Source organism: Panthera pardus, unplaced genomic scaffold (genome assembly GCF_024362965.1).
Source record: "Panthera pardus isolate Hobbes unplaced genomic scaffold, ASM2436296v1 HiC_scaffold_10, whole genome shotgun sequence".
In the NCBI taxonomy this organism is placed as follows: domain Eukaryota; kingdom Metazoa; phylum Chordata; class Mammalia; order Carnivora; family Felidae; genus Panthera; species Panthera pardus.
Window position 1 is genome coordinate 108,052,308 of NW_026526655.1, and position 10,821 is coordinate 108,063,128.

Sequence of the window (10,821 nt, forward strand, 5' to 3'; positions counted from 1 at the left end):
TGGGATAAAGAATTTTCTTCCTGCTTCTGTGTTAATGAATACCTTAGTTCATTCATTAAAGCTACCAGCTTTCTTATTAATACTTACCCTGACACCTTTCCCTGTGCCCAGAAATCCAAGGCTTTATCTAACTGCTTGGTCTTTCTTAAAATCATTCAGCCTTTTTTTTTTTAAGTTTATTTATTTATTTTGAGAGAGACAGAGACAGTACAAGTCAGGGAGGGGCAGAGAAAGAGGGAGACGGAGAATCCCAAGCAGGATCTACACTGTCAGACAGAGCCTGATGCAGGGCTCGAACTCATGAAATTGAGATCATGACCTGAGTCAAAACCAAGAGTCAGATGCTTAACTGGGTGAGCCAATCAGGCACCCCAAACATCATCCAGGCTTTAAAACTATTTAAACTTTTTGTCTCTTCCTGACTTCTTTCTTGGAGATGAGAAAAGACACTGAGAAAATTGTGTTCTCTCTTAGGGACATAAGTCTAATTCTCTTTGTTTGGCTGTGGGGAGTCAAGGAGCCAACATTAGCAAACATTAGTCTCAAAACTAAACCTTTCTTCCAGCATGTATTTATGTCTCCCTTATCCCAATTCCCCAGCACAGTGGAGAACAACCTTGCCCCTCATCTGCTGTACATGTTGCCATGACACATACTCTCTCCCTTCCCTTCAGACCTTGCCAGATGTTACTTTTTCACTCCAGTCCATTGTTCTGTCTCTTTTTTTCTCCTCAGATCCTCCATACAGACTTGGTCAACATGGTTGTTTGCACCTTCCCATCTTAGGCAAATCCTTTTTATACTCTTTCCCTCACTGGTGAAATGCCTTCTATATTTATCTATCCTCTCTCTGTCTCTCTATCTCTGTCTCTCTCCCTTTCCCCTGACCTCTGGTCAACTTTCTATCTTGATTCCTTTTATTCCCCTGCACATGCCCTATGCCCCAAACAGCCAAGAACTTCCTGTGGCACACATTCCTGGCCAACTCAGCCCCCATGCTCCTCCTCAGGTGCTGTTCCTAACATATGGTTTACTTCACTTGACCCCCAGCCTTTGTGGGTCAGAGCTCCACCTGGACCTCTTCTCAGATACCATCTGATAGAAACATGGAAATCATAAGCTTTACTTATTAAATGTTGGATTTTGTCTTCATTTACCCCACACTATTTATACACTAATCTTCTGAATAAAACCAAAAAACAAGAGCGTATAGGATATAAAGCCACCTACAAACATAAGGAACAGCCTGTTGAGTGAAGTTCCAGCTAGTTTGCTTCCTTTGTGGAGAGGGTCAAAAGTTGAGATTCGTGGGGTTAGTTCAATAGATCTAGACAGGCTTGGATAGTTACAAGTTTCTTGCTGTGCTTGCCTGTGACTTGGTGGGGTGATAGAAATAAATGGAATGGTCTTATTTCCTGACTTGAGGTGTGGCAAGTATCACAGACCCAACACAGAGGGCTTCCCCAGGCTTTTCCTGCTCCCAGGGAGGGAAACAACCACCCAAACAATCAAGGTTATGAAGGCACTGAGATCAACAGTGGTCACACACTCCTGTTATACACTAAACATTTTTCATTTCCCTCCAGTGGATTGAAGGCAACTCAAAGACAGATCTGTGTATCTTATTGAAGTTCTAATACAGTATGCGTCATGGTGCTCAGAAAGTGTTTACTGAGCAACAGCAAATCCCAGGGACTATTTTAGGACACAACACTTGATAGCACAGATATCAGGCTTATGTGTTTCTCTTACATTGCCATACAGAATTAACAGCTTAATAAAAGTTTCCCAATGATGGCAAAGCTAAATATATATTACTATAGGAGCTTTAGCCCCATGTGGCCTTTTACTATAAGTTACAATCGGGCTGTGACATTTTATAATTGCTGGAGACAGGTTTTGCATATCAAGACAAAATATAGTTATTCATTAATAATTTATTGGAACAAGTTTCACTCTGATATAATAAATGAATTATTAATTGATGCTCTTAAAGAAAATAGTTCCGAACAGAAGTTGCTTTATTTCTCCTTCCTGCTTTGGGTTTTTAGGTTAGCACAATATTTGCAGAAGAAACAGATGCCACAAATTTAATTACGTAAACAATTTTCAATATCCATCATGTTATTTCAAAATATATCAAAATTAGCACATCCAGTGACAAACTAATTTAAAGGATGTGCTTGAGCTGGGGAAAAGAGGTATTCCTGGCATTTAGAAGAACAAACATGTCAGGCAAAGATGGTTTGGACTGAGCACTAACACTGGAAGGTTTTTATGTAAAAAGTCTGCCCTTATCTTGTGTGAGGACAGCTGCTAAATTATTTTTTAGAAGCATTACAGATCTATCAATGTCTTTAATTTATTAGTGCTTTATGAATGAGGTCATGTGTAACCTCCAGTGAGAGGAGAGGGCTCTCTCATCTCCCTCCTCCTCCATGCCTCCAGCTTCTAGAGCAGTTTCTGGTGTGGAGAAGGCTCTCAATGAATATAGTTTGATTTAATGATAAACATGGTATGATAGCTATTTTTTAAAAAGGTAGTTTTTTTTGTTTTTTTTTTTTTGGTCCAGCTGGAGAGAGAATCTCTCTACTGTTGAGTAGTTCAGTGATGACCTTAACACTTAATTATTATTATTATTATTATTATTATTATTATTATTATTTTAATTTGAGAGAGAGAGAGAGAGAGAGAGAGAGAGAGAGAGAGAATCCTAAGCAGGCTCCATGTTCATTATGGAGCCTGACACAGGGCTTGATCTCACTACCCTGGGATCCTGACCTGAGCTGAAATCAAGAGTCTGACTCTCAACTGACTGAGTCAACCATGCACACTAAACCTTAAAACATAAGTAAATAGTACTATCATAACACGGGGTGTCAACTATACTCAAATTAAAAACAAACAAACAGGCTCTCTGCTCCTCCCCGTTCGACAGATAGCCGCATCTTCTGGTGCAGTGCCAGCCGCGTCCCCGAGACATGATGGTGAAGGTCGGAGTCAACGGATTTGGCCGTATTGGGCGCCTGGTCACCAGGGCTGCTTTTAACTCTGGCAAAGTGGACATTGTCGCCATCAATGACCCCTTCATTGACCTCAACTACATGGTCTACATGTTCCAGTACGATTCCACCCACGGCAAATTCCACGGCACAGTCAAGGCTGAGAACGGGAAACTTGTCATCAATGGAAAGCCCATCACCATCTTCCAGGAGCAAGATCCCGCCAACATCAAATGGGGTGATGCTGGTGCTGAGTATGTTGTGGAGTCTACTGGGGTCTTCACCACCATGGAGAAGGCTGGGGCTCACTTGAAGGGTGGGGCCAAGAGGGTCATCATCTCTGCCCCTTCTGCTGATGCCCCCATGTTTGTGATGGGTGTGAACCACGAGAAGTATGACAACTCTCTCAAGATTGTCAGCAATGCCTCCTGCACCACCAACTGCCTGGCCCCTCTGGCCAAGGTCATCCATGACCACTTTGGCATCATGGAGGGACTCATGACCACAGTCCATGCCATCACCACCACCCAGAAGACCGTGGACGGCCCCTCTGGGAAGCTGTGGCGTGATGGCTGAGGGGCTGCCCAGAACATCATCCCTGCTTCTACTGGCACTGCCAAGGCTGTGGGCAAGGTCATCCCTGAGCTGAATGGGAAGCTCACTGGCATGGCCTTCCGTGTCCCCACCCCCAATGTGTCCATCGTGGATCTGACCTGCCACCTGGAGAAAGCTGCCAAATATGATGACATCAAGAAGGTGGTGAAGCAGGCATCAGAGGGCCCCCTCAAGGGCATCCTGGGCTACACTGAGGACCAGGTTGTCTCCTGTGACTTTAACAGTGACACCCACTCTTCCACCTTCAACGCTGGGGCTGGCATTGCGCTCAATGACCACTTTGTCAAGCTCATTTCCTGGTATGACAATGAATTTGGCTACAGCAACCAGGTGGTGGACCTTATGGTCCACATGGCCTCCAAGGAGTAAGAGCCCCCTGGACCACCAGCCCCAGCAAGAGGAAGAAGAAGAGAGAGGCCCTCAGCTGCTGGGGAGTCCTTGCCCCCGTTCATCACCCAACACACTTGAGAATCTCCTGACCTCCAGTTTCCATCCAAGACCCCCTGAAGAAGGGGAGGGGCTTGGGGAGCCCTACCTTATCATGTACCATCAATAAAGTAAACTGTATCCAACAAAACAAACAAACAAACAAACAAACAAACACATAATTAAATGACAAAAGCTGGAAGAAAGTTTCTAATTAATTGTCAATTAACATGAGGTATGTGTCTGCCATAGGCACTTTGGTTCGCACTGGAGGTTAGGAATTGAACATGACCAATTCCTCATCCTTGAGAAGCTCATAATCCAGCAGAAAACAAATAATCAGTGTGAACTGAAGTACTCAGAGAGCTGCCATATGATTTTCTTTTTAAGGCTCCCAATCCAATCACATGATTACATTGCTAAAAACATGTCTTTGACTTTCTTGTGCCTGCAAAATAAAAGCCACACCCCTTAGCAGGACATATCCTGTTCAACCTTACCTAACCCTGCCTCTGCCCAATGTTAATTGCTCCCATTCTTCTCAAAATCACCCTTAACTGCAATATCATTGGCATCTGACTATTCAGATATATACTCTTTTCCCAGAAATGCTACACCCCCCAGTAAACACAGCATTCCCCAGATCCCCACAAGTCAGCATATGTCTGGTTGTTCGTTCATATTAGCCTTTTGGACTCTGCAGAGATAGGACTGTCTCCAACAGTCTTCTCTGACACGAGAGTGACTGACTACAGGAGACCATATTGACACCACACTTGTTAAAGGTGTTTAACATAGGCAATAATTTAAACTGAGACCAGAGTTGGTGAGTTTGCACAGATTAAACAGAAGTGGAGAAAACAGAGGAAGAGCTGAAGTGGTTAGAACATTGACCAGAAAGACATCCGTGGAAATAAAAACGGAAAAAATACACAGGATGTTGCTGGGAAGGGCTTTGTTGCTTGTGGTTACAGTTAGAATATAGAGAGTAGTTGTGCTTGGGTGGCTTAGTCGGTTGAGACTCTGACTCTTGATTTCGGTGCTCAGGTCATGATCTCATAGTTTCTGGGATCAAGCCCCATGCCGGGCTCTGCACCTACATCATGAAGCCTCCTTCAGATTCTCCCTCTCCTCCCCTCTCTCTCTGCCCTACCCCACCATCAAAAATAAATAAATACATAAACAAACATTTTAAATAAACAATGGTAAAAAAAGAATATACAGAGTAAAAGACAAAACAAAAACAAAGCCAAAAACCCGATATCACTAGTCCAGAATACTTCTGGCAATAGAAACAGGAAAATTGAAAGTGGAGGAATATGCTGGGAGATGTTTCTAAATTCAGATGAGGCACACTGTGTTTAAGATAATGGCAAAATATCCAGGAAAAAACAATGACCTATAGAGCATTAGTACAGGGGGCTTGAAATTTAGGGAAAACACAGAGACAAAAATGGTAGTTTTGAGGCTCTATGTTCATATTTTCATAATATTTCAGCAAATGTTACTTATTACATCCATATATTTACTTGTTATGCCCTGACTGGCTTGGCAGTTCTACAAGACAAGGCATGGTTTGCATTCTCCCTTGCTATGACCCCAGTGACAGGAACAGCACAACAGATGCATAGTAGTGGATTAATTCCCAATGAAAAAAAGTACCCCATGTAAGACAACCCTCACATCGTACATAGTGGGTATGTCACATATAGAGTTTCATAACAAACTCTAGACAGGTGAAAGTGGATAGACCAGAACTGTAGATGTATGGCCAAAAGACAGGGAAATTTGCTTCTGGCACTGGAAAAGGTGGAAGGGAAAAAAAATTATGGAAGGGTCTTGTTTGGGCTGGCCTTTTAATGAAGAAAATGAATTTGGAGAGCTTCCCAAGCTCAAAAAGGGTTACAATTTTGAAGCTCATCTGGTTTCAACCTAACCCTATGTTTGGTTGCAAGTTATACTCTTTCCAGTTTTCCTAGATAGTTTATACATTTACATAACCAGCTTTTGTCTGTTTGCTTCAATTTAATTTTCTTGTGTTCTCGGTGGACATTAATGCTTCATTGTGTCCTGTTATAGAAGGTAGGGTGAAGATGGGGAGAGTGGTATAGACATACTGTCCTAGATTTAGCATGGACAGCTTTTCGATTCATCCCCCTACTTTCAAGTTTACCTCTTGTTCTTGCCCTGGGACCTTCCAAACGCAACTCTTGGGGTCCCTCACAGATGGATGCCTCTTCTGCTGCAGTGCCCTCTGGCCTTTATTCTGTGCTGACTTCTTCCACCTGAATGATTATTCTGTCAACAGCTGAGAATTTCTCATTTGTTGAAGGTTCATTTCTTGTTCCTGTTGTATGCTTTTCCTCATCCTTTATTATTATTTCACTGAGAGCTCAGGCAAGAGAATACAACAGCACACACACGCGCGCACACACACACACACACACACATGCACACACACACACATGAAAAAACAAAACACCCTGCTCTAGATACTTAATTATATTGTGTAAATTATTATTTGTTCATCTTATCTAATCACACAATTTTGACTGGACAATTTTAAAGGTTGATATTTTAGTTTTTAAATAATGAATAATTGGGAATCCAAGCTACAAAATTAATTACTCTTAGTTCTTTAGAGTTTAAATTTTGGGTGAGTACTAACATCAGATTAATATAAAAATGAATATTTAAGGGGTATTTAGGTGGCTCAGTCAGTTGAGTCTCTTTTCTTTGACTCCAATTTCAGCTCAGGTCATGATCTCACAGTTTGTGGGATAAAGCCCCACATCTAGTTCTGTGCTGACATCACAGAGCCTACTTGGGAGTCTCTCTCTTCTTCTCTCTCCCCCTCCCCGACTCTCTCTTTCTCTCTCAAAATAAACAAACATTTATAAAAATGAATATTCAAATATTGTTCTTTAATATTTATTTTTGAGAGAGAGAGAGAGGGAGAGAGAGAGAGGGAATGAGCAGGGGAGGAGCAGAGAAAGAGAGAGACAAAAAAAATCTGAAAACAGGCTCCAAGCTTAGAGCCCAACCCAGGGCTCAGACTCACGAACTGTGAGATCATGACCTGAGCCAAAGCAGGCACTTAACCAACTGAGCCACCCAGTGCCCCTCAAATATTATTTTACAGTAATGCAGTAATTTTGGTGTTTTCCTTGTAAGCACAAGAAGTCAATAAGAATGAAGTCTAGGGCCCTATGTGTCATTTACTGATGTTTCAAGAATACATCAGGTTCTTCTCTTATCCACCAATATGTCCTGAAGTATCAACTGTTTCTACATTCATTTATGGTACTCCAGAGAACGCTATGCAATATTCTACAAAATGAAAATAATTGTTGCTTTTTCTGGAGAACTCGTGTCTTTGGAAATATTTACTTCCTGTAAATATGGAAGAGAAAACTAGATGAAACAAACTATTCTGGGCCTAGAAACCTGTGGCCAATAAACTGAGGAGGTGCAGGAGAAGAAGAAAGGCACATGGAGGCTGCAGGAAATGGAAAACTTTCTCCATGTCCACCTAAGGTGTGGAATGATGTGCCATCCACATGAAAGGTAGAGCTCGCTTCTCATATTTGAGTGGAAGTGTCATCTTCAGATAATAAAACATTGTGAAAATGGTAAGTTTCTCTAGTTACACGTATTTCTAATTACCCGGTGTCCAGTTAAAGAATTAAATAATTTATTGAAGAACAAAATGGGTATCACTTCCCTTGGTCTGTTGGATTCGAAGGAAATATATTACTATCATTCCACTAAAAATGCCCCCAAAGGTGTTTTTCTGTTTCTTTACTTGTTACCAAAGAAAATGTCAATTAGTTAAAGCCAAAATCTGTGAAATTTGAGCCCGACATCCTACTGGGATACATGTTATTGTTTTTAAGAGCATAATTTGAATGTAGTTCTTGCTTGTCTATCCACTAATACTAGGATAAAATGAAGAACAGCATGGCCTCTAGGTAAAGTTGGGGAGAGTGGGTCTGTTATCTGGGGCAAAGCAGAATGTGTTAGCAAAGTAGCTAGGTTTCATGATGCTAATATCACATTCAGCTGACTTTGAGAGATCCACCCACTCAGTTTTTTATTGTTGTTTTTTTATTCCAGGTGACCCTAAAGAGAAAGAAGGATGAAAAACCAAACTAGTCATGCTGTGGCCTCAACTAAGTTCTTTCAAATAAAAGGCCACAAGATAACTTGGCTCAGAAACTTCCTGTACAAAGTCAAACTTCTCAATTAACTTTCTTTGTAGAAAAAAAAAACTTCCTTCTAATGATGATGAGTCAGGTTAATAAAAAGTGTCCCTCAGATGATTAATCATCAGAAGTTTGTGTATCTAATTGGGAGAGAGGGAATACATTAGGTAATGCTGGGATGCTACATGATGTAAAAGAAGAGAATTTGGAGCCACTATTTCAGTCTTTGGAGATGGAGGAAGAAGTGTGGTTAAAAAGGAAAATCTCACAGAATAGAGGAATGTGAGGCAAGATGGAATGAGAGAATATACTGGTGTTGGCATGGCGGTGACCCATTAAGTGGATGTTTCCCACACCTGCTGTGATGTAATTGTTTTTCTTCGGTTTCCCTCAAAAATCTTCAGAAGAGTCACTCTTATTTAATAATTTGCTCAACATCATGATTGGGGGTAAATCAGTGAAGGACTCTTAGTGTGGCGATGAGATTTCTGGTCAGGAAATAGGATTCTAAGATATGGAAAGGATGGCAAACCACCTCCCCCTGCCCCCTGGAACGGAAGAGAATTTTGCAGTGGGAAAACAGACTTCCATGGACTGTGAGGCAGGAAATGCTGTGTTTAAAGACGGTGCTCAGATCATATCACTTCAGCTGTAAACTCTCAGAAGACTTCTCTTTGGATTTAGGATGAAAGTCGCATGTCTTACCCAGCCCTGCACGGCCCCAAATCCCTACAGACTTGACCGCCTCCTGTCTTCACCTGCTCAACGTTTCTTTTATCATGTAAGTGGCAGCTCAGCAACACAGTGAAACCTTTTAGAGTCCCCCATCTAAAATAATTCTCCGTATTATCTATCTGAAATCACCCTGTTTTACTGTTGTCTGGCTTTCTTTATTCCCTAAAAGTTACCCTGTTTACATTTGCAGTTATTTTATCCTTCCCTCACTGAAATGTAAACTCTGGGAGAGCAAAGAGTGTGTCTGCTTCAGTCTTCAATATCTGGAACTCTACGTAGGACCAAGAAATTAATATTCATGAATGAATGACTTCTTACTTAGCTCACGATTAACGTGATGTTCCATCTGACATATATAGTTTATCCCCACTAATTACTTTCACGTGTCGTTTGATACCTACCGTTTGATGGGCTGCGCAGCCTACAATAGAAGAGATAAGCTTTGTGATTTCACCTGGGTCCTATGGGCACCAGGGGCTTTTGAGGCTCGTAAGAAGGCACTGAGACTTGGCTGGATCTTGCAACACGATACACAAGATGGGTTCACATACAAGGAGACTTAGAGCTTTTAAGGAAAGAGGAAGAACCAATGATTTCATGATGTGACTTTGTTTAAGGCAACACAGTAAAAATTTTTGAGCAGCATATTAAACCTTTCAATAAATCACTTAATTTGATGGCTTAAAATATATTAAACTGATAACATTGTATCATTCAGCATTTCAGCTCATTTTTGCTTAAGATCACAGGGAAAAAAAAAAGCAAACGTGATTTTAGATAAACGAAGAAACTTACACATTATAGAGCTAACTCGATAGTTCCTTTTATGAACGAGGAAAATAAATTCTACATGGTTAGGGATTAGCCATAGCTAGTGAGTGACAGAGTTTAAGTGGATGTTACACCTCCTGACATAAGACCCACCTAAATAAGGCCTCGAAGATCTCTGAAAACCAGAGCTCTGTAGTTCTGAGGCTCTGTTATTCTACATTACAAAACACATTCAATAACCTTCCTGTTTTCTGTGCCCATTCACATTTTGGAAATCCAAGCCTTCAAACTGGTGAATTGGCTACAGGGTTGGAGATGGGAGTTCACGGAGAAAAATATGTTGGAAGCAGAGGATCTAGAAGGAAAATACGCTTATGTGCATGTGTGTGTTTACCTATTTTTGTTTTATTTATGTATGTATGTATTTGTTTATTTATGATGGGTTGGAACATTTCTTCGGGCTCAGGGGCAGGGCTATTTCTTTGCTGACAAGGGTGAGGCAGACATTTGTATCTCAGCCTTGAACCTGGGAAAGTATGAATGCCTGATTGTCTGGGTTCAATTCCCAGGTCCTCCACTTAACAGCTTTGTTGGAAATGAATTCACCTCTCTTGGTATCAGTTTTTTTTTCCTTTCTTTTTTTTATTTATTTTTATTTTTATTTTTTTAAATTTTTTCTTTAACGTTTATTTTTGAGACAGAGAGAGACAGAGCATGAACGGGGGAGGGTCAGAGAGAGAGGGAGACACAGAATCCGAAGCAGGCTCCGGGCTCTGAGCTGTCAGCACAGAGCCCGACGCGGGCCTCGAACTCACGGACCGCTAGATCATGACCTGAGCTGAAGTCGGACGCTTAACCAACTGAGCCACCCAGGCGCCCCATCCTTTCTTTTTTTTTAAAGTTCATTTATTTATTTTTCAGAGAGAGAGAAAGAGAGAGAGAACACCAGCAGGAGAGGCACAGAGAGAGGAGAGGGAGAATTCCAAGCAGACTCAGCACCGTCAGCGCAGAACCTGATGTGGGGCTTGAACTCAGGAACGCTAACATCATGATCTGAGCGAAAATCA

At 41.5% G+C, this 10,821-nt stretch overlaps 1 pseudogene; it reads left to right on the forward strand.

The window, feature by feature from the left end:
- Positions 1 to 2,918: 2,918 nt before the first annotated feature.
- On the forward strand, positions 2,919 to 4,118 carry LOC109278786 (glyceraldehyde-3-phosphate dehydrogenase-like; annotated as a pseudogene).
- The last annotated feature ends 6,703 nt before the right edge of the window (positions 4,119 to 10,821 follow it).